The sequence below is a fragment of the Sander lucioperca genome, chromosome 1, assembly GCF_008315115.2.
Source record: "Sander lucioperca isolate FBNREF2018 chromosome 1, SLUC_FBN_1.2, whole genome shotgun sequence".
Classification (NCBI taxonomy): Eukaryota; Metazoa; Chordata; class Actinopteri; order Perciformes; family Percidae; genus Sander; species Sander lucioperca.
Genome location: NC_050173.1, coordinates 25,358,021 through 25,383,179, shown reverse-complemented (window position 1 = coordinate 25,383,179; position 25,159 = coordinate 25,358,021). Strand labels below are relative to the sequence as shown.

General features: G+C 42.4%; 1 protein-coding gene and 1 long non-coding RNA gene across 2 annotated transcripts in view; one reads left to right on the top strand and one right to left on the bottom strand.

Moving 5' to 3' along the window:
* maea (macrophage erythroblast attacher, E3 ubiquitin ligase) overlaps positions 1-25,159 on the top strand; it is a 97,171-nt gene that overhangs the window by 17,360 nt on the left and 54,652 nt on the right. The gene's annotated exons all lie outside the window — the stretch shown is intronic.
* On the bottom strand, positions 5,782-21,573 carry LOC116052261. Its single transcript, XR_004105553.1, has 3 exons — positions 21,562-21,573; positions 13,361-13,364; positions 5,782-5,894 (listed from the first exon to the last, which is right to left on the bottom strand). It is a non-coding gene; the product is annotated as an uncharacterized LOC116052261 (long non-coding RNA).

Here is a 25,159-nt window from a genome sequence, read left to right as displayed (position 1 = left end):
ATAACTTCGATCTAAATAGTTAAACTATACAGATTTATTTGTCCTGCATGGTGTCACACAACAAACTCCACATGTACAATACTCACGTTTTCCTCACGAACGCACAAACCAGACAGAATAAAAAGTCCGCTGCCTCTCTAAACAGACATCAAAGCGCAGTGCCGCTCACTAAACCGACATCAGACTGCAGTATCGCCGTCCACCTGCGGGGGGCGTGGACACGCTTTCCAACAGGTAGGATAATTTAAAAAGCAACCGCGACTACATTGTGCGTCTGCCCTATTTCTGATACCGTGGCGGCAGAAATTTTGCCGTGGCGCGCCGCCACTTCCAAATCAACACAGAGGAAACACTGCGCACACACGCATGCATGTATGCATACATTTCTCAAACACAGTAAATAAAACAGAGAACACATCAGTCACATGTCATTCATTATGAATCAGTTACTCTCCCGTCTTTCTTACTTTCATACACAAACAAACACACACACACACACACACACACACACACACACACACACACACACACTACCCCGGTTTTAGCAACCTCCCCTATCCCTGGGGTCTTGTTAGAGCAATAATCACCCCTGATTTCCAGGAATAATTTCCACCACTGTGTAGGAACAAACTGCATGCATGTACATTCATTTGCACATTTCTGGATAAATTGTGTGTGTATTTGTGTGTGTCCCTTCTAATGGAAGCTGCAGGTTTAGAGAAAAAACCAGGCCGATGGTGATATTTTATATCTATGCAGCACATGGCTCACTCTGGTTTTTGGCTGGAGCTTTACTCATGTTTATGCTAGTATAACGTTTCTGTGGTGGATGTTGTGCTTCTTTGTTCAAAGTTGAATGAATATTTTGTACTTCCACTGTAAATATACTACTGACTTGACTTCACCCATGTGAAGGACTGTAATATTGGCTTCTTTTAATGTTGGTTGTACAGGAATTCAATCACAAACTGTCTGACCTGCCTCAACCCTGTAATGATACACTATCTGAGTCCCACTGTTTTACTCCACAGAAGCAGACTGCTGGTATTGTAACTGACTTTGTTGAATGTTTGTGCCATCATAAATCAAAACCCACCACTGTCAGACAAGCCAATATTAAATGTCAAGACCAAAGCAGTTTATATCTGAGAATTATGGATGAACAGCTCTGGTCCAGGGTATTAGGTGACTGCAGAGTATTAATACACAACGCATATAAATTCAACTTTAGGATATCACATTTGCTGAGGCTGCTGTTCTTGCTCCCCCTCAGTCGTTCTTGTGTCTTTCATTGGGATTTGCTGAGCAATTGGCACCTGGATTGCATTGTTCAGTTTTACTAGAAAGGCTTTTAAAAGCTACACAAAGCAGATTTGCACATGGGCAACTCCAAATGGCAGTGAGGGGTCATGTGGAGGAGAGAGGTGCAAGATCTAATGGGGGTGACTGAGCCATCGCTGCCGTTTAGTTGTGAGTGGCCATAACCTTTGTCTGATTTCACTTTGAGAAAATAGGCTACTGGAGCAGAAATGCTAATAGTTAGCCCATTTCCACTATGTTGTATAACCATTTGAGGTTGTTCTTTGCCTTCTTAGAGAGCTTCATCTGGGTCAGGAACTATTGCTAATGTGGGCCCATTTTGACATTGTGATTGTTGGTAAAGTTAATCTACAGCAAGGGTTTTCAAAGAGACAGCTGAGCGCCCCAACACCACTTCTCATTATGCTTTGTGGGATTTAGAAAGGAAGTTTAATGTATAATGTTGCTATTGATTCAGTGAGTTAGCTAGTGGTAGTCAGTTAAGGAAGAGCAAAACCATATTATTGTCACAGTACAGTGCAGTACAGTACAGTATGTTTTTCATTACAAAGGCTTGCTAAAGAAAGTGCATTGGATTGTCTTCTAACAATACTACAAAATATCTGCTGCAAATCACTGCAGCCTTTCTCTTTTCTTTCTCTATGCTAATAAGTAGAGATGTTCCGATACAGATAATAGTATCGGTATCGGCTCCGATACTGCCTAAAACGCTGGTATCGGTATCGGGAAGTACTGGAGTTTATGCACTGATCCGATACCACGTAATAAAGCCCTAAAGAAAATCTACGTTAAAGTAGTTTATTTATGTTCTTTTTCCGTTATAACTGACTGTCAAACTGCATAATAAAAGAAAGTTCTGTGGCATTCATTGTCTGTGTTTGTCCATGTTTCACAAAGAGTTTAACCTGAGCCAGGCCGACAACAAAGACAGAAATAATATCACATCCATACAGGGATAGTAGTATCCAGTTGTTAAAACATAATAAAATATATGACACACTGGTATCAGATCGGTACTCAAGTTCAGGTATTAGAATCGGTATCGGGAAGCAAAAAATGGTATCGGACCATCTCTACTAATAAGTGAAGAGGCCTGTCATTACTATCCTGGATTTATATTTTTTTTCATTAGTTTATAGTCTGTTTGTATGTCCTGTATGGAATTGGGTTTCAACCTTGTTGATTGCCTAAAATGTTTTGAAATAGGGAATCTGATTTTTATTGCTGTTACTTCGGTTTTATGTCTTTATATTCTTCTGTCTATATTTCTTTTTCTCTGTCTGACGATATTTCAATATTTTACCCCCTGCTGTCTCTGTCTTTCTCTCTTATCCAGGGTAGACCGCTCCTCCTACCTCTTTCACAGCCTCTCATTCTCTTTTGCCCTTTCTCTTCTCTCTGACCTGCTAAAGTGAGATCCCATCATGTTTTTCCCATCATGCTCTCCTCCCACCCTGCGGTGAGGCGGTGAACCCCCGGCCGGAGGTATAAAGGACATGATTTACAGGGCCCCTTTCGCAAACAAAAAAAGGGAAAAAAACATTAAATGAAAGATCAGTTTTCCAGCACAGTAGTCCTATGCTTCATTGCAGGTCTTCAATGTTTTGACTTGAAATATGCACAGTACTCCGGCAACAACACGGTGTGGTCCAATTTTGTGAGGTTGCAAAAGTGCTAGAATGTAATTCCACGGGAGAAGAAAACAGTGATAAAGCGGTTTCAGTTTTCTCCATGTGTGTTCTGTTGACATGTCTGGATGGAGCGACAGGGAGATCCAAATGAGGGAGGAAGTGGGAGCAACAGTTAAGCATTAAGGCCCAAGGCTGCGGTATTGACACATTGTAATTTTCTGTTTTAAAAGAAAGCATGCAATGTAAAGTCCCAATTAAATGAAGTCTGGCTTTTTCATCTTGTTAGCCAGTTGTTCGTACAATTTAAAGCTGATGGTGGTTGTGGAAAGCTGTCGTCAAAGAATGCTGTTGTTTTAAATTAGCCCTTGCAAAACTTGAAAGAGGCGACAGTCAATAAAGTGTGATGCTGCTGAGCTGTTAGGAGTAAATCAAAACATTTTGGATTGGATGTTATTGACACTGTTAAAGTATACAAGTGTGATAAGCATGTCAACATTTCTCAAAAGCATGAGTACCAGGAGTGGATTTCTGATTCTCTGCCACACAGATATTTTGACTGAAAAACATTGCACAATGGCTGTTCCAATCAAAAATATTTTGAATTACTGAAGCAAGACACCATTTGTTATTACTCCAAAATAGTACTTATTTTAACCGCTATTTTCCCTGAAAAATGTCAGAAACATGTCTGCATCTTTTTCAGAAACAACCTGTTTCATACTGTTACATACAATTGTACACCCTGGGAGCTTTCCAGCATGAACACAGTCTTCTGCTATTGACTATGGCCAACAGAGCAGAGTCAAGTTGATACAACATACATACAAAACCTCTAATTGCGATATGAAACCACAGATGTTACACTACAGAGTCAGTTAGGGGTTTGACTAAGCCTATCACTGATTCTATAAAGTGCTTTAAACCCAGAAGTCTGGAAATTAAAGCATCAGGCTTGTGGCTGGAAAGTCACCAATTCACATCCTGGACAGAGTTAAGAAGAAAAATCAACAGAAGTTTCCAGTCCCTAAGCAACCGAGACATTTTATTCCCAAATGGTCTGATGGAACAGGTCCAATAGTCAGACTATGTTTACACTGGAAAGCTCCCAGGTGGTTGTGACAGAAAATGTAGAACTTCCCCAGATTTTACTTTGATATAACTGGCTAATGAAGTAATGAAGTGAATGAATGGAGTGAGAATCTAACCTTTAAATGCTGAATTTATTAAGTTCTGTTATTTTGCCTCCTGCCACAAAACGGTGGCTGCACTTCATTGAGGCTTTTTTTTTTTTTAAAGAAATGTTCCATATAAAATTTACTTTTTTTTAAACTGAAAACCTGTCCTGCTTGGGCTGCAGTGGTGATGGCTGTTAGACTCAACAGAAATAGTAGAACAGAAGTATTGGCATTTAGTCACTTATGGGAATCTTACACACATCTTCATCTTTTTATTTGGTATTTGTTTCTTTCAGCAAACAATATACTTGCAATTCCCATTGTTTCCCTCTTGACTACAATGAAAATGGCACTATTGCTATTTTCAAATACCATAGTATACATTGAAACTAACATTAGATGCATTTTGAAGTAAACAAAACAGCAAGACTACTTTGTTTTATTGCCAACATTTTAAGCTGTCAGCAATCAATTTAAAGTGTATGCACTGACCTCTCACTGTAATCTTGAGCACCTACCACTGCATACACGGTGTTTTAAATGCAGACTTGTGTTTGTTGGGGAATCAAACATGCAACCAGTTGGGTATGAGTGGAGTCTGCCAGAACATAATCAGAAACACATTGAGTCCTTGTCAACATCTCACCTCTCCTGTCAGTTGAAAACAACTGTGCCCACACAAACAGACACTCCTCCTGAACCAAAACAGACTAGGCCCATAAATTTCACCGCTGGATGTACACCAGTACATCTGTGCTTCAGCGTCAAAACAAACCCCAAACACCCATAAATAAGGGTTATAACACTTACATAACCACAATAAAGAGTAAAGCTATTGGCCTACTTTCTGGAATCCATTTGGTTCCTTCTCTATTTAACAGCTCTGTTCAGTTATCCAATAATTGAGCGTCAGCGTCAGTTCTGGCAGGCCAAGTAGTCAAGACGCTGCTAACCGCCATTGGCCAACAACACGGTCGCATCAGCTGAGCTGCATCAGCTGAGCTGCATCAGCTGAGCTGCAACAGCTGATCTGCATCAGCGCATCAGCTGGTTACTCCCCTCGCTGCTAAATGGCTACGTTCAAACAGGGCGCCCTACTTAAAGCTGCTTTAGTTTGCTCCTAACTGCTTGCTGCTCACATCTATGCTACCCACCTCCTCCCCAGCTCCACCTTGTCGTGTATGCCTTCTATGTCATCGTTGCTGCTCTGTTCATATGGGGGAATAGTTTGCTCTCCCAGTCTTAAACTGTTAAAGCGTCCCCTAATGCTGCTGCTGCTGTCCCCTGATTCACTGATCTTTCATGGTGCTCATGAAAGGTCAAGGGACTCCTCTGAACAGAGCCATACCGCCAAATTTAATTAGTTTTATTCAATAAAATTTCCTAAAGCATTTTTATTGTCTGTGTTCTTGACTTTAATGGACCTGACAGAATTATACTGAACAAAATTATAAACACAACACTTTTGTTTTTGCCCCCATTTTTCATGAGCTGAACTCAAAGATCTAAGACTTTTTCTATGTACACAAAAGGCCTATTTCTCTCAAATAGTGTTCACAAATCTGTCTAAATCTGTTAGTGAGCACTTCTCCTTTGCCGAGATAATCCATCCACCTCACAGGTGTGCCTTAGGCTGGCCACAATAAAAGGCCACTCTAAAATGTGCAGTTTTACTGTATTGGGGGGTCCGAAAACCAGTCAGTATCTGGTGTTAGGGTTAGGGTTAGGGTTCATCTGTGAAGAGAACACCTCTCCAAAGTGCCAGACGCTATCAAATTTGAGCATTTGCCCACTCAAGTTGGTTACGACGACGAACTGCAGTCAGGTAGAGAGAGAGAGAGAGAGAGAGAGAGAGAGAGAGAGCGAGAGAGAGAGAGGGATGAACCCTAACCATAACACCAGATACTGACTGTTTTTCAGACAAACACATAACTAGTAGAATAAAAGGCTGTATAAGTAATAAGTAATAAGACATACTTTATTGATCCTGCAAGGGGAAATTATATTTTTTCACTTTGTTGTTAGTTATTACGCACAGGCCCGAAATACAAACACATGCCACAACCTATACATGCACTAATGGAGAGATGTCAGAGTGAGGGAGCTGCCCATGACAGGCGCCCCGCGCACCCCCAAAGGTTTAGGTTTAAACATGCCTACAGTTGGCAGTGCGCAGACCAGAACAAATCCAAAAAAAAAGAACAAGTTACACACGCAATTTTAATAGTTTAACAACATTTTCTGGGTAATTTCTGTGTTTTTTTCCTCTCAATTCTGATTATGTAATCGAAGGACTACAGTAGGAGTAAACTGTTGGCACTGCTTCTCCAGAACATGATGTGGTAAAACGATTTGTATGTACTGTACACAGAAGCCTTGGCTGGAGGTTGACTCTACAATTTGATTCAATGCTGGTTTAAGAATTGAGGCTAATTCTTAACATCAAGGTCAGAACAAAACTAACGCAGAGGTTTCCATTCCATAATTTAAAATGACCAACTAATTATATAGTACATCTCTTATATGGAAGTTTAGCATCAGGTCTGACAAGACGGAAAGATCTCTGTATAGGACACAGACACACACAGAGAGAGTGATGGTGGATCACTCTATTTTTCCACTTATGCTATCGGTGGATTGGAGGTTGTTATTCTGTCATGTTCTCATGTACCTGAATTGTAAAACCATCAGGGGTTACATGTATAGGCATTTCCAGGTGTTACCCTGTATTTGATAATGGAAGACTAGCAAGAGGCTTGACGATTGGGAGTGAACATTAATAGGGAAACCGATCAATCAAGTAATCTGTTGACTAAAATAAGCCTAGGGGTCAAGTAGTAACAAAACGGATCATCCAAGAAGAATATAAAAGATGTTATGCCACACACATGTATTATGAAGACGCACCCCCACCCCTGTGCAACTTTACCCTCTACCTTATATCAACAATATGTCCGTTACAGTAACTCTGCCAGCCTGGATAAAATGATTAGAGCTTGCAAATTTTGTTTCTGTGTACTAAAGAAAAAAGGAAGGCAGGAGTTGAAAATGGAATTACCAGAGCTTACAATTTTCATGAAATAGAATAAAATCCTGTGAGTGTCCAGATTTTTTAGATTTGGGCATTATTGACAGGGCAGCTGAGGAAATGAAAGGTGGGAGAGAGAGGGGGAATGACATGCAGCAAAGGGCTGTAGGTCGGAGTCGAACCCAGACCCGCTGCATCGAGGAGTAAACCTCTATATATGGGCGCCCGCGCTACCAACTGAGCTATCCGGGCACCCAATAATCATGCTTATATTCATGTTTTGAAATCTTTCACTGAATTTGCATGGGTCACTTGTGTGGTGGCAGGTCTATTTATTCAGAAACCGCGTTGAAACTCCAAGGATACCATGCCTTTCTGGATGTATGATAAGGAACTTGTAAGTGGCAGTCACCTCATTTCTTTTTATGTATCCCACTTACATATAAAATCTTTGCTTTGACAACAGCAGTTAAAACTAAAAGTTAAAAAGTGTTAAATTGGTCAAATCTACATTACCAATGGCGACGGATTTAAAATATAACACCTGTAACAGTCATGCATGCAAAACAGTGCAGCTCACTAAAAGGAAGTTAAAATATTGAGTACTGTGGAGCTGCAGTATCATAATGTAGGAACTGGTAACACTAAAGAGCTTGTTTTCAGACTCTTATTGAACAATCCTTCTTAGATAAAGATGAAATGAAAATCATGTGTATTTTGAAGAACAAGACATTGTTCAAGGGAACATTTGTCCCTTAATCTTTTCCCACATTATAAAAGCAAACGAAATACTTGATACTGAGGAAACCTGCAGCTGAAAAATAGGCCATTGTGAGGACGGCTATACGTTGTGATTGTTGGAAGAGAAATAAGTTGGACAGAAGTCTGTCCAGCTTCCAGGCTTCGATACAGATGAGTTACTAATAGTTTGGAAATGAAGGGACAGGGGAGGATATTAAATTATCACTGCTGTCAAAAGAGAACCTCAAAATCTCTGAAGACGTATACTTTTCACCCCGCAAAAAACATCCATCTTAAACTAAAGTCTTCCTTGACTAAAGGTGAAAACGTGTGAGATAACTTCACGGGTTCCCAATGCATCTTGATAATATCACTCCAGAGGTATCAAGATAAAATCACTTGAAAATTGCCAGTTTGCTTTAGTTAAGATTACCTCACCCCTCTGGCAGATTGTGCCTCCCTTACTTTTGGAGAAATACGATTTGAAGACTCAACATTACACTGAATGACCTCTCGAGATGGATAGTTTTTGCAGCTCAGGAGAAATAGAAAACCTTTTTCATTGTCCAGGTGACGCCAACAGATTTTTTTTTTTAATTCTACAATACGCTTTGAATGGTTTCCACAGATATAAAGGTTATATCACTCCCTCAGCATGCTTGAGGATGATGTCAGTTTTAAAGTAAAGATGAAAATAAAGCAAAAGTCAAAAGTAAAAAAGCAAAGTTTCCACAGGACAGAGGCGTTGCATAACAACACTTGGACAATGATGCTTTGTCGTAAATCCCCTGGTGGCGTATGAAACTCTGGCCAGTTAGTTCTGCAAATCAAAGCCTGATTTACAGGCTGTTGAAGCAATTGGGGCACACACACACACACACACACACACAATAGGCAATGCTCTCACAGTGACACGACTGCACTTACGAATAAAGAACAGAATGAATAAAAATGCAAGAACACATACAGAAACCTTCAGTGAAGATGTGGTTTGGTATTTGACCAGATGTCTGCACAAAGAAGAATTTATAGACTTTCTGTTTTTGTTATTATGTGAAGGAAGAATTGCACTGCACAAAAAGTGTAGGCACGTTTGCACACAATCATCAAGTCTCATAAAAATACAGACATTTCTTTATGGCATTATTGAAGGACAAGGGACTTTAATACACACAATACATACATGCACACACCAAAAGAGGCTCTCACACACACTCCCACACCTTATCGGCTTACAGTAGGTCAGCTAGGAAGATCATCTTGTGTTTCTTGTGTCCCTCTCTGTTCAGGGATTTGCCATCCCTCTTGGAGGAACTGTTAGGTAATGCTGCTCCACTGCCCAGAAATCCTGCAATTCTTAAGAACACAGCCATACACCAAATGCAGAAAAAAACTATCAGGAGCACCTGCTGTTTCCATGAGCCTGGCTGACTAGGTGAATCCAGGTGAATCCCCTGATCCCTCATTCCGCTCACCCAATAAATCGCCTTCTTCCCTGCATGGACAGGTTGAAGAGGGATTTTTGAGCCGTGAGACAATTCATACGCATACATGGATTGTGTCAAAGCAGGTGCAATTCAATATCACAGTCCCCAAAACTGCCAGTTGCAATAAGGGGTTTTGTGTTGGTGACATTTCTTGAGACATTCAGTAATACCTCAGGATTTGGGCAACAGGGTGATGCCTGGGCAGAGCAAAGAATAAATCTTCATGGCTTAATATTGGCGCAGTCTAGGCCCAAAATATGGCTGTGAATGATCTTAAAATGCACATTAAAATATTTAATTGTTTGTATTTTTTGTAGTCATATACTGTAGTTGCGGTGTGTGTGTATGCAAGTATTGTTCCTGTAGATAGTTTTAAACTTTTGGTTTGAAAAAAGGTGTTTTTTCCATCTACCTTTTCATTCATAGATCAACGTGGTTAGGTGTCAAAGGTTCGATCACAGATTTGAACACATGACCTTTAGAAAAAAGTTTCCCCTCATAACTCCAGAAATGCCCGCGACAACTGAGGTAATTTACTTTCTCATTCTAGTGTTGCCAAAGTTGGTTCTGGGCAATTTCTTTTGTAACCTTTTTATGTATTACTGAGAAGTCTTTATGCCAAAAAAAGCATTACCCTTGTTTCATGTTGACATTTTAGGAAAGTTCAAGGGAAAATGGAATACCTAATGTAAGACTTAACAACTATACCTAGAATCACTTATTTTCCTCTTGTATATGTAAACAATTAAAGTGAGATAAGAATTACTATTTTAATGAGATTTCTGTAACACCATAATCCGTTTCATTCTACCCCTGGTTTCCCGTGACGTCTTGACAGAGTAATAAGGTCCACACTTTTGTTTTTATAGGTGTGAGCAGTTACTGCACAGTATTCTGTGTAAATTGCCTTACCAGCCGGTGTGTCTCTCGAGTTTCTCTTATAATGAAATAATGATGACAGATGTGAGAACCAGAAATCTGACAGCTGAGGGGGGGGGGGGGGATGAGAGGAAGCCTCTGTTTCTCTACCTGCCTGCCTCTGTCTCTTTGTCCGCTTGACACATGCTGTGAGGTTAATGAAGGCAGAAATAAAAGTTGCTGCAGCACCACACAAGACAATGCTGTTTAAATTGCAGCTGTTATCTCACAGCTCTAACTATATGTTTGTTTATATACAAATGTTGCTGAAGGATGCAGTTGTGTGTGTGTGTGTGTGTGTGTGTGTGTGTGTGTGTGTGTGTGTGTGCGCGTGCGTGCGTGTGTGTGCGTATAGCAGTATTTGCAAACCCTCATTTGAATCTTCCCCCCTGGAGTGTTCATTATCTAAAATGTATATGATAGGAGCCCATACTATTACACCTAATTATCTGCACATGACTAAATGCTGCAAATAACCTTGTTATATTCTTCACTGTTTCATGTTACTAGATATAACAGTGATAACTGGCTGACTATGACGAAATATTAACCGTTTATAGCCCGACAGCGTGTCTTTACAGCAGCATGGCTAACATCAACAACGGAAGCTAAAGTTACCCACAATCCGTCAGGTGTATCTCAACACCGGAGCTGATAGTAGCCCAAAATACACAACACTTGTCAAGGACAATGATGCTCCTCACTGTTTAACATTAGCTGGGATGTTTTTACTTTTACATTTATGGGGACAGAAAAAACACTAAAACTAAGTATCATGTCACATGCATGATAACGTATACATCCTTTTATTCTAGTGATTCATATTATATTAGATATTCATGAACCTCATCTTCACCAGCAATGCCACAATAGATATCCAGTTCTTACTCTAAACATAACCTCTAAGTCTAAAAGAAAAGCATCAGTCCTAACATTATATATACATCTCCACACTTATAAACAAACAAATTCATCCTCAAACACAATTTATTCAAGGTATTTGCTGCATTATTGCGTCCGTGGATATTTCAGCATTTCCCTGTTAAAAAAACTAAATGGAAACCTTTTACATGTGGCAGTCATTAAAATTAGAACAGTAACCTAGATAGAAACATGGAGAAAGATTCCTTTTATATAACATCAAAACTTTAATACAATAAGATGTGTACATCTGGCCTGCGGAGCAGCCTAGTAGCTGGAAACCGGATCATAACTCTGAGGTTGTTGGTTTAATTCCTTGCAAAGTCTGCTGTCTTTTCTTGCAGATTGCATCAATATATTTAACCCCTTCCTTCTCTCTGAAAGATTTTGAGTTCGAGCTTCTTCTACATGTAAGACTTGAACTTTAATCCACTTGATGATAAAACCTGAACTGTTTGTTTTCAACATTTGAAATATCTAAATGACAAGTTTTTTGATATGGATATTCTAGATCTAGTTTTCCATTAGGATTGAAATAACACATATGGCATTGCTGTTATAGCACCATTGTCTAGACCTTCCCTGTCACAATAATTTGAAGCCTGTGTAATTGACATTCAACAGAATCAGATGCCAACCAGTAGGAATAAAAGCAGACTACAGAGGCTGATGAAAAAAGTCCTTAGACATGACTTGACATGCGTTGCTGTAACTTGGCATTAGTGGGATGGAAATAGTTGTAGTCATGGATGTGATTTTAATCTTTATGTAGGACACTGCTCAAAGTCAAGAACTCACAATGATGTCTCTAAAGTTGAGTTTCAGTTGACGAAACCAAACCAGTGAACCAAACCCTTTTTCTCCGATCTTATATACATTCATTGTTTTCAACAGAAAAGAAGACAGGGCCAGATTTACTAAAAGAATTGCATTATAAACTCAAATCTGCGCTATGGCTTTCATTGAGTTGGCACTCACAATTTGTGTGTATTGAGCGTCGGATTTACTAAGGAACCAGAAATGTCTTAACAAAGGAAAGAAAAGTTTAGTTGGAACATGTAGGGATGTTACAGTTCATTGATGGTCAAGTTTAATGAAATTCCCTGTCCACGTGTTACAGTAATCAGATATTGTCTTTAATAATAATAGCCTAATTGTTTCATATTTGTTTCTAATAATCAGTTTTAGGTATGCAATGAGGGAAGAGGCCTTGCAAACACCTGCACACAAACAAAACACAGCATGTGTTTGGGTCAGAATGTGTCAAACCTGTGCCTGAACAACTGTTTTTTAAATAAATTGTTATTGATGGGTTAGAACATCAGTTGAATATTTGAACACGGCTTTTTCTGCCAAAAGGCATCATTTTGTGATTAATTACATGCCACTTTGCAACACAGTAATACAGCAGAAACCTTATTTATTGATACATATCAATATTAATCCAGCTTAATGTTACTACAATGTATGTGCTGGTTGACAAGCTAACGTTAATGCTAGCTAATGCTTGGTGGATAACATTATAGGGTTACAACATCGTTCAATACGCTCATAAAGTTATTAGTAGTATGATTGTTTTGACCATGGATAAAAGCAGCACTGCGCTAACCCACAAATAAGTTCACTAGTTACGTTAACGTTAGCTGTATAGATAGACGATTAATTTAATGCTAATTTAGCCAGCTAGCACACCCGCTCTGCCTGCCTCACTCCCCCGGCACAAAGAGACTTCATTCGGGATGATAGCTGACAACACAGCCGGGACATGTAGCAGTAGCTAGTTACCGTTAGCCCCAGCCGGTGCTTACGACGCTAACGGCAGTTTAAAGAAGCGTCGGGAAACAGAGAATACCCAGGCATCCTAGTCACAACATCGGCCATCTATAATGTTAGCTACCGGTATTTGTACCGAAAATCTCCTCCCTGCCGAATTTCTCCCCCCTTCGCGTTTAGCTGTCTTTACAGTTAGCTAGCTAAATTAACCCGACAAAAGGTGGGTTAAGCACCAAAACGAATAGTTAAGATTACAGAAAAGTGAAGGGGGAGATCGGGCAGCTGGGAGATGTTCTCCTGCTGCTGACAAGGGCAATCGAACATGCTCGCCGTCCTGGAGATTCCCCCGGCAATCCCCACCCACACCCATCTCTCAGCCTCGTTGAGTAGCTAGCTAGCGTTACAACAAACTCCGTCTGCCCGGTAAAATCCAAAAGGTGACATTGGCATGTGAAATATACTGTGATAGTGTGGTTTTAGCTGCTGGCTAAAACCTGCTAACGTTAGCCCTGGCTCACTAGCTAACTGGTCAGCTAGCAACCAATACAGATTGAATCAAGAAAAACGTAATTATGTTGGGGAAACTGCAGCTATTTTATTAGCATGACATGAATAAACGTTACTAAACTTAACGTGAATAAACTTGAATGGTTAAACTCGTCCATGAACAGATGCATTCTAATCGACGATAGTGTTTAGCAATAAAAACTCCCATAATTCCACGCAACTTCCCAACGTCATCAAACGTCTGTGTTTACAATCCATTGTTTTGGTTGAGAGACCCCTAGCAGCAGAAAGTTACATATTGTACGTTTAACCCCTTTGGTGACCCTGAAAAGGAATAAGCAGGTAAAAAATATCATTATATACAACAATATGATTTTAAATGGTATTCACCCTGCATACCTTAAAGCACCTACATAGATAATTTAGCTGTAGAGATATTGCAGTATAGTTCTCTAGTGTCTCTAAAAGCTTCCTGGATCAGCGTTCGGAAAACAGGCTGTTATTAATCTATGACAGGATGAAGCGCTGCCATGTGATCTGAATTTATTCTCCACTTATTCCTAGAAGAAGAACTACGCTCGATTTGTTCAAACACAATACTGGACGCTTTTGCAGATGGTTAAATGTTTTTTTGGAAATATCCCGGTTTGGATTAAGTAGAACAAAGCTGGTGTCGTTTTACTTTGAGAAGACAAAGAACATCTATGAAAACAGCCTATTGTTTTGAGGCACGGGTTAAGTTACAAGTATGTAAAATGTCATGTTGAGTTTTATTACATCCCAGTCACTGGCAGGATGTTTGCTATTATGAGTGGATAGGCTAAAGGTCCAACTCTAGTTAACGTAGGGCTGGATGATTAATCGAAAAATAATCGTAACCGAAATTCAGAGCCTATAACCGACGTAATTTTACCAAGTCGGTTATTTCGGTCTTTTAATCCTATTAATATTTCCGTGGCCGTCCACTGTGTCTTAATGTACTTTCCCCTTAAAACATATTACGGCCGCTGCGTTATGGCAGGACTCCTGGCAGCCCTATGAGACCGGAAATTGGCTGCGTGTAGTCTGTTCCGGATTGTCTGGGCAGAGAGCTGTCGGCCATATCGTCCTGCAAACCTTGACTGCAAATCTGTAGAAGACACAAACAAACAATACGTTGGTCAAAATGACCAGGTGATAATGAGACCAGGACTCCTGCTGAAGAATGTAAAAGGAATGATTGAAAAAAGCAATAGAAAAAAACGAATGCTTAGGATGGGTTAAATGCAGAGATTGAATTTCACTACATTGTACTCTATGATTGTATGTGACAAATAAATAAAGTTTCTACTTTATTTTAGTAGAGAGGCCTTTACCTCTCCATCTTAATCATTCTCCATCTTTTTCTCATTGTCATTCTTTTCTTCCTCTCCCTCCTATCTGTTTGTATCTTTAGCTGTCTTTCTCATAATCTTTGTCCGCTCATTCGATTCCTTGCGGTTTCCCCAGCAGCGCGGGCTCTATCCAGCGGTCTATTTATTTTTCATATAAACCATTTCACCGCCTCTTCCAACATTGTATGGGTCTAACAAAACCAATTGGGCCAGAGATAACAATATCATCTACTTCAACAGACCCAGTTCAGGAGTTAGAGCCAGTCTTCTTTTATATATATAAATATTGAATGAGGCATAGAGGCATCAAATCAACAAAACCCTGCATGTTTGACGCAATGGCCGATAGCTGTAGTCAAAGAGTTTAAATCTCTTGCAGGAGCTTTCTGCTGTATCCCTGTATCATCCTCTTGGTAACAGTTGCTGCAAAAATCAGCCAGTGCTCAAACTAAAAGTGTGTATCTTCAAGCTAACTCCCATCCGTTGTTGACATTTAACAATTCATTTTAATGATGTAGCTTGGCTGTAAATGTCACAACACATTTTCTACACGTGTGACAGTGATGGCCAGTTATCATTGTAAAAAATTGATAAATTGAGACAATATAGCAGGCAAATTGGAAGTGCACCATTTTTGCTTGTCACTAACAAAATAATGATGTCCTGACAAAGCAGCCAATGGAGTTGGCACCTTTCAGGCAGCATTTACAAGCATGTGTCTGGTGTTTATTAACCACCAGACATTTTTCTTGGCAGGGTGGAAGAGCCCTATGAAACAGTATGTGGACCCATGGAAACTGAAACCTGCCACTGAAACAAATATCAATGGAAATCCAGCATTTGGTGGTCCACTCATCTCACCAGGGTGCCTCACCTTCTGAATATTAGGGGATAATATTTCTCTGTTATGCTTTAACTGGACTGTGCCCAGTTGAGGGGAGAGCAGAGCAGAATATAAAGCGAAGAGAGAAAATGTCAGGAGAAGAAACCACAAAGAGGTGAGAGGAGATGTAAGAGGAGAGGTGAGAGGAGATGTAAGAGGAAAGGTGAGAAGAGCAGAGAGGAAAAGGGAGATGCAAAGAGGAAGTGTGTAAATCCACCCATTTCCTCCTCGTCCATCATCGACCAGTTTATCTGTTACAGCCTGGACCCACCTCATACATACACACACTTTCTTTTGTCACTTCAAACAGAGAGTGCACAAATGTCACAAGGGATCCAAGTGTGTGGTCTCAAAGCTAAAGCTGCTTTTTCATTTCGTATGACTTTGTATGAAATTTGCAGCTGCATTCAGTAGGTTTACAGGTGAATTGGTAAACTGCCATTTTCCTTTGTTGTTCCTTTTAAAAGCAATCAAGGCATATCCATTGTTGTCACTTGTATCAATGTCACATATCTGCTTTGTCCTAACCTTCCAGTCAAATACATTTATTAAAAAAACGAAAGGAAAAATTAGGTCGTACAAATATGTAATTGTCCAATATACACAAACACCCAATATACTGATACAAGAGAAAAAAAATAGAGAGACATTTTAGACTAGAATAATCTGAAAAAAATAATGGAAAATGGTTATTAAACCATCATGCTTTTGACTTTTTTGATAGTAACAAGCTCAACAATAACAGCTTTTTACATATTTGTGTTAACCAAACTTCACATACAAATAGGCCTATTCGTGCTTGCAAGCATCTTGTATTTCAAGAGCAATGAAACAAATTGGAACAATCTGTAGAAACAAAGCCAGTGTATTTAATGTTGTAAGTGGAAATTTGAAGTGACAAAAAGCACAGATTTTACCATCAGCCACTTTTTCCACCATCCATCAATTCCTCAGTTAACTGTTTGTGAAAGGCCTCTCTTGTACTTTTGTACGTCCATTTGCAAGAGCTGTTTCATTAAATCTTGCAGGGTGTTGTTCCTTTCGTGCCTCATACTGTCTTGTCCAACTGCCAAAGCTTTAACAAGGAAAAAAGTATACAAAAAAAGCAATGTCTTGAACCCTGTGAAACAGGATTGTGCTATAACATTGATTCATGTAAAATGCCTTGCCCAAGGGCAGCTTGATGGTATTTCCTGAAGGTGCAGAGAGCGTTAGTTATTTACCTGTCCTTTCCCCAAATTTTACTCTGTTTCGAACATCTCTTAAAGGCATAGACCCTGCCCTCTGCCTGCTTTGTCTTATTTTTTCTGTGTTTCGGACATTTCTGGGCGTCGAATTCTATAAAAACGTAGCTACCAGGTGCCAGATCGTAAGCACTCATCCGAGTGCTTCAGAGGAAGCTACAAAAATGGCAGACACAGCGCCGAAAAAACACAAATACAGCGAGGTGAAATGCTAAGCGGATAAAGCTTGTTTCAAAACGAGTGAATCTGGGGTTGGCTTTTACCTGCTGACGAGCACTGTAACCCTCTTTGAATGTTGAATGAAATGTTTAGCTATTCCTCTGCATCCTACAGTGATAATTGTACATGTTTTTTTGGCGTGTTGAAGGCGAGGCTACACACCAGGAAAACTCTATCGTTAATGTTAACTGCTGTAACTTAGCCCCCAGTAGTCATTGCGGACCTAATGTAGTTCCTGTTAGCCATCCCCTGGCAGAAGCCGGGAAGCCAGGGAGGCTGGGTGGAACTAACATCTTAGTTCTGATAGTAAGTTAGTTAAAATCTCATCTCAATCGTTGATATACGATCTGAATGCGGCACAAGCCTAAGGGGGCTTTCACACCTGCCTCATTTTGTTCATTTGAGTTCGTTTTCCCCCTTGGCACGGTTCGTTTGGGCAGGTTTGAACGCACCAAAAGGGGACCAAACAAGCGTACCAAGACCTTTGATGAGGCGGTCTCAGTATGATTTCAATCAAACTCTGGAGCTTCTCCGGGAACCATCACCTTATCGTGGTGGAGAGGTTTGTGTGTCCCTATGAACCTGAGGGCTGTGTTGTCTGGAGCTTTGTGCTCCTGGTAGGGTCTCCCAAGGCAAAGTGGTCTCAGGTGAGGGGCCAGACAAAGAATGGTTCAAAAACCCTATGAAAAAACGAGGTAGAGATGATGTGACCCTGCCCGGAGGAAGTCCGGGGCCCCCGTCTGGAGCCAGGCCCAGATGGAGGGCCCGTCAGCGAGCGCCTGGTGGCCGGGTTTGCCACGGAGCCCGGCCGGGCACAGCCCAAAAAAGCTACGTGGCACCTCTCTCTCCAACCCATGGGCCCACCACCTGTGGGAGGAACCACTGGGGTCGGGTGCGCTGCCACATGGGTGGCAGTGAAGGTCAGGGGCCTCGACGGACCAGACCCGGGCAGCAGACGCTGGCTCTGGGGACGTGGAACGTCACCTCTCTGTGGGGGAAGGAACCGGAACTTGTGCGGGAGGTGGAGTCTCGCACAGTCTCGGTTCTGGAACCATACTCCTGGATAGGGGTTGGACTCTTTTCTTCTCCGGAGTTGCCCAGGGTGTGAGGCGCCGGGCGGGTGTGGGGATACTCACAAGCCCCCGGCTGAGCGCCGCTACGTTGGAGTTTACCCCGGTGGACGAGAGGGTCGCCTCCCTACGCCTGCGGGTTGTGGGGGGGAAAACTATGACTGTTGTTTGTGCGTATGCACCAAACAAGAGCTCGGAGTATTCGGCCTTCTTGGAGACCTTGAATGGAGTCCTGTATGGGGCTCCAGTAGGGGACTCCATAGTTCTGTTGGGGGACTTCAACGCGCACGTGGGCAATGATGGAGACACATGGAGAGGCGTGATTGGGAGGAACGGCCTCCCTGATCTAAACCAGAGTGGTTGTTTGTTGTTGGACTTCTGTGCTAGTCATGGATTGTCTATAACGAACACCATGTTCGAACATAGGGATGCTCATAAGTGTACTTGGTACCAGAGCACCCTAGGCCAAAGGTCAATGATCGATTTTATAATCGTTTCATCTGATCTGAGGCCGTATGTTTTGGACACTCGGGTGAAGAGAGGGGCAGAGCTGTCAACTGATCACCATCTGGTGGTGAGTTGGGTCAGAGGGTGGGGGAAGACTCTGGACAGACCTGGTAAACCCAAACGGGTAGTGCGGGTGAACTGGGAACGTCTGGAGGAGGCCCCTGTCCGACAGACTTTCAACTCACACCTCCGGCGGAGCTTTTCGTGCATCCCTGTGGAGGCTGGGGGCATTGAACCCGAGTGAACAGTGTTCAAAGTTTCCATTGCTGAAGCTGCGGCGGGGAGCTGTGGTCTTAGGGTCTTAGGTGCCTCAAGGGGCGGCAACCCACGAACACCGTGGTGGACACCGGTGGTCAGGGAAGCCGTCCGACTGAAGAAGGAGTCTTTCTGGGATATGTTATCCCAGGGGACTCCGGAGGCAGTTGCAAGGTACCGAAGGGCCCGAAGGGCTGCAGCCTCTGCCGTGAAAGAGGCAAAGCAGCGGGTGTGGGAGAAGTTCGGAGAAGACATGGAGAAGGACTTTCGGTCGGCACCAAGGTGCTTCTGGAAAACCGTTCGCCACCTCAGGAGGGGGAAGCGGGGAACCATCCAAGCTGTGTACAGTAAGGATGGGACGCTGCTGACCTCAACTGAGGAGGTAATAGGGCGGTGGAAGGAGCACTTTGAGGAACTCCTAAATCCGACTAATACGCCCTCTATGGTAGAGGCAGAGCTGGAGGATGATGGGGGATTGTCGTCAATTTCCCTGGTGGAAGTTGCTGAGGTAGTTAAACAACTCCACAGTGGCAAAGCCCCAGGGATTGATGAGATCCGTCCAGAAATGCTTAAAGCTCTGGGTGTGGAGGGGTTGTCTTGGTTGACACGCCTCTTCAACATTGCGTGGAAGTAGGGGACGGTGCCTAAGGAGTGGCAGACCGGGGTGGTGGTTCCCCTTTTCAAAAAGGGGGACCAGAGGGTGTGTGCCAATTACAGGGGTATCACACTTCTCAGCCTCCCCGGTAAAGTCTACTCCAAGGTGCTGGAAAGGAGGGTTCGGTCGATAGTCGAACCTCAGGTTGAAGAGGAACAATGCGGATTCCGTCCTGGTCGTGGAACAACGGACCAGATCTTTACTCTCGCAAGGATCCTGGAGGGAGCCTGGGAGTATGCCCAACCGGTCTACATGTGCTTTGTGGATCTGGAGAAGGCGTATGACCGGGTCCCCCGGGAGACACTGTGGGAGGTGCTGCGGGAGTATGGGGTGAGGGGGTCCCTTCTCAGGGCCATCCAATCTCTGTACGACCAAAGCGAGAGCTGTGTCCGGGTTCTCGGCAGTAAGTCGGACTCGTTTCAGGTGAGAGTTGGCCTCCGCCAGGGCTGCGCTTTGTCACCAATCCTGTTTGTAGTATTTATGGACAGGATATCGAGGCGTAGTCGGGGTGGAGAGGGGTTGCAGTTTGGTGAGCTGGGGATCTCATCGCTGCTTTTTGCAGATGATGTGGTCCTGATGGCATCGTCGGCCTGTGACCTTCAGCACTCACTGGATCGGTTCGCAGCCGAGTGTGAAGCGGCTGGGATGAGGATCAGCACCTCTAAATCTGAGGCCATGGTTCTCAGCAGGAAACCGATGGAGTGCCTTCTCCAGGTAGGGAATGAGTCTTTACCCCAAGTGAAGGAGTTCAAGTACCTTGGAGTCTTGTTCGCGAGTGAGGGAACAATGGAGCGGGAGATTGGTCGGAGAATCGGCGCAGCGGGTGCGGTATTACACTCAATTTATCGCACCGTTGTGACGAAAAGAGAGCTGAGCCAGAAGGCAAAGCTCTCAATCTACCGGTCAGTTTTCGTTCCTACCCTCACCTATGGTCATGAAGGCTGGGTCATGACCGAAAGAACGAGATCCAGGGTACAAGCGGCCGAAATGGGTTTCCTCAGGAGGGTGGCTGGCGTCTCCCTTAGAGATAGGGTGAGAAGCTCAGTCATCCGTGAGGAGCTCGGAGTAGAGCCGCTGCTCCTTCGCGTCGAAAGGAGCCAGTTGAGGTGGTTCGGGCATCTGGTAAGGATGCCCCCTGGGCGCCTCCCTAGGGAGGTTTTCCAGGCACGTCCAGCTGGGAGGAGGCCTCGGGGAAGACCCAGGACTAGGTGGAGGGATTATATCTCCAACCTGGCCTGGGAACGCCTCGGGATCCCCCAGTCGGAGCTGGTTAATGTGGCTCGGGAAAGGGAAGTTTGGGGTCCCCTGCTGGAGCTGCTACCCCCGCGACCCGTTACCGGATAAGCGGAAGAAGATGGATGGATCTGGAGCAGTTTGTGTGTGGTGAGAACGTGAGAACGTGATCTGACCTCGAACCACACCAACTGTGTACTCCACGAGTCTGAGCTATGGCTCCTGTGATCAGGTGTGCTTTCTCGCGATGTTTCTCTCACAGAAATAGGCCGCGGTCACTCGCATTTCCGTGGTCAAACCAGCCGCCGCTAAAGTTGGAGACAGACACCATCAGAGCAAAGTGAAGTCTCTGGGACAAGAGCAGACGCTCCCAAACAATGTCTGATTATTTAAATGAAATGAGCTGGTTTGACCATGGAGATGCAAGAAATATGCACTAGTCCAGAACTAGGGCTGCACGATATGAGGAAAAGCTGCTATGTGCGATAACATTGTTTAATATTGCGATGACGATATGACTTGCGATAAATATTCAAATGTGAATGTTAGCTATACTGTTCCCATGTCTTAGTGCTTTAATAGGTTCTTTGCGAACCTAAACATTGAATAGCCTATTCCCACTGAATAAAGAAATCAAATAGATAATTTTTGACATGCTTTTATTGAACAAATTACACATAAATGAGTCATTATAACTATAAGAAATTAACAATTGGCTCACGATGGGCATGCGCACTAGCAACAATTTGTTTGCGTTGTCGTAGCAACCGATAGCAACATGCGCGTTCGTGTCTCTTACAAGTGGCGAACTCATGACTCACGTTTTCATTGTCTAAAATATTCACTAACGTTAAACACTGTGTTTTCGTTGTTCCCTATCGTTTACATGCTTAGCTAAATAAACGATAGATGTATTTAGCTAGACAACCAAGGAGATTTAATAATTATGTATGTGTAAACTACTAGCTAGCTATCTACTAACTAGCGCTAGCTAGCTGTTAGCCTGCAGTTTCGTGAACAAAGCTCATCCATGGCTTCAGCTCTCATCCACGTTACAAGCTTTACAGCATACAGCCCTCGGATGTATCATAAGAGAGAACCAAGGCGATGTAATCACTATGTCTGTAGTAACGTTATGTAGGCATATAGCTAGCTATGTATAGCTCTTAATACAGCCATGCTAGCTACCCCTGATGTTAGCAACCAGCTAGCTAGCCGATAGCCCGCCAGTTTGGGAAACTCTAATGACGTTACATCCACGTAGCTAACAGGCTTTACAGCAGCTACATACATCCCTGGGATGTATCATGACTTCATAAGATAATACCATGGACGTATTAATAGAACACATGGTGAATTACAACCATTAGCTATATCCATTATTGCAGCTAGCAACATGAGCTAGGGAGAACAGTCATGTGAGCGGGCGGGCGCAGTCCCGCGGCTCTGCTCGCGTCCACTATGCACGTTCATCATGCCAAGTTTAATAATTCTGGATTCGCTTTTAGTGAATGTTAAAAATGTTAAAAAATGTAACGTTTTAAACAAGGACCCTTTCAGTGTTCGGGCTGGTAAGTTGATATACCCAGAAACAAATTATCCGCTGAAACACAGACGTTTCTTTCGCCATGCAAAGTCTTTGTGAAAAGTCTTTCTGGGCCATGGGGTGCAGTACCACCGTTATCCGCTAAGCCCATGGTGGCTTTTAGACTCGGCGCTCTTCCTGGGGGCTTGGAATTTCCGGAGAAAAAAGAACCACGTGACGCGTTCGTCCAATCAGCTGCCGGTTTTCATTTTCTGTGAAATAATCAGACTGTTAATGGAAACAATACAGAGCAGCGCCGCCTGCTGCTATGGAGACGTATTACGCTTTGCGTCGTCTCAGTGTGTAAACTGTTTCCCCTTATTCATCGTGTCAGGCTGTCTGTTGCGATGTGTTCATCGCGCTAGTTCATATCGCGATGACGATGAAAATTCGATGTATCGTTCAGCCCTATCCAGAACACAGGACCTTCTTCCAGTATTTACTTTATTGCTTTCGCCCCAGACACATCTGACCAATAAGCGGAGTGAACGTTATTGCGTGGTTTGTAATGACGCATTTTGGTACGCTTGGATTTTTCCAGGTGTGAAACCAAACCAAACCGACAGAGGGCAAATCGCTCCAAGTTTACAAACTCAACTGATTCAGACCCAAAGCAAACAAACTGTAAGTGTGAAAATGCCATGCCGATGCTTATTTCCTCCCGTAAAGTCCCAGCAGCCTTGTTAACATTTCTCTTCCCTTTTGCACAGTGCCCTTTGGAGGTCCCCATGCTGGCTGAATAAATTGTGCCCTCTGCCAGTTTTCTTTCTTTCGTCTTTTACTGCATCTGGTTCCCATCATGCTTCCTGAGGTTTAGATTAAACTATCTTGAGTTTCCAGCTGCTGGAGAGCCTGTTCCAGTGGCTGTAACTTTGAATGGATGAACCAGAGAGGGAGAGAGGAAGTGACAAAGAGAAAAGAGAGTGTGGATGGAGAGATTTGGGGGTATGTAGGGAGCAATAGAGAGATAGATAAAGAAAAAGACAAAGAGATGAAGCAGCGGTCTTTCCATGTCGCGTGTCAGAAGTCAGCTACAGTCTGTTAAAGTTGAGGTCTCACAGGATTGGCAGCATCCAGCTAACAACCATTTCTGTTTCTTCAATAGACAAAGACATCTGAACTTTTAACTTTTAAATAGATTCTTGAATATTTATACTGTATCTTATTTCTACAAAAAAACCTACCTACATAGATTGGATGAAAACCTGAGTTCTCGTTTGCTCAGTCCTACAATTGATTCATGCTGAGATCTTTAAATCATTTGACAAAATCAGGACAGTGCTGGAGACGTTGGTCTTCTGGATAATCCATAGCACAAATAAAAGCAGTGTTTCTGCTAATAATTAAATTCCACATTTTGTTAGTTAATAATCAATATTATTCGTCAGTGTTGTGACCAAGTCATGTTTGCTCAAGTCCCAAGTAAGTCTCAAGTCATTTGGTCCAAGTCTTAAGCAAGTCTCGAGTTATTTTTTGGGGGGCAAGTCAAGTCAAGTCACAGGTTATGTCAAGTCAAGTCGAGTACTTATTTAAGGCAACGTGAACCAGTCACTTCAGTTCTGATATTTGCATATCAGGCTAACATTAGTTAGCTAACGTTAGTTGTGAGTGAACAGATTGTATCAGGCTAATGTGAGATAACATCAGACCTCGTGGTAGGCACTTACTGATCAGAATGAGTCTTCGCATGACAAACAAAGTTTGAGGTTGTAGTTGGCTGTCTGAAATATTTGACGAGCAGGTCTTGCATTCAGCAGTTTGCTTTTTCCTTGCGGGAAATTTTTAAATTCAAAAGTGATTACTCGTGGCAAAGACGCAGCCATTGTGGTGATCTGGTCCGACTAATGAGGTTTTATCAGAGGTCTTTGATGTTATGTGTTACCATAGCAAGGAGTTTGACTCCATAAATGTCCAATCATTACAATCACATACAGGGGAGCTTTTTGAGTCGTCCAATCATGATTTACAGTTTGCGCTGCTGATGCTACATAGTGTACCTGAGAGAAACGTGACATCATACAATTATATTATTTTATAGGCTATATAACAGCTAACATTCAAACTTATGAATACACGCAAGTCATTATGCCTCAAGTCAAGTCTCGAGTCATTAACTTAGCAGTCCAAGTTGAGTCTCAAGTCATTTTTTTGTCAAGTCGCAAGTCATCAAAACTCAAGTCCACTCGAGTCCAAGTCTCAAGTCCACATCTCTGTTATTAATGTAGTGCTTATTGTATGATCTGATTAAATGACTCTAGGCTCCATGTTTGAGCAGGCAATACCTCAGTGTAGGCTGTGAATTGTTGCGACAAGTGTTGACAACCGCAGGTGCACTGTATATATGTCTCGAGGAACACCCAAAAATGAATATCGATATATTGCATAATATAAATTAAACTGTAAAACATTTGCAACAGCAGAGCCATCGCAGATTCAGTTGTTACAGCTGGTTTGCATGTCTTTCTCCTTAGTATGACTGTTTCAGCTGTACTAGTGACATCTGTTGGAATCAACTAGTAACTTTATATTCACTGTTGATGGATGCAAACTTCAAACTAATTGAGTAAAAAGATCACAGTGTATTGCTTTTACTCGTATAAAAGAGAAACTTATTGTCCTAGATTGTTTAAGTTT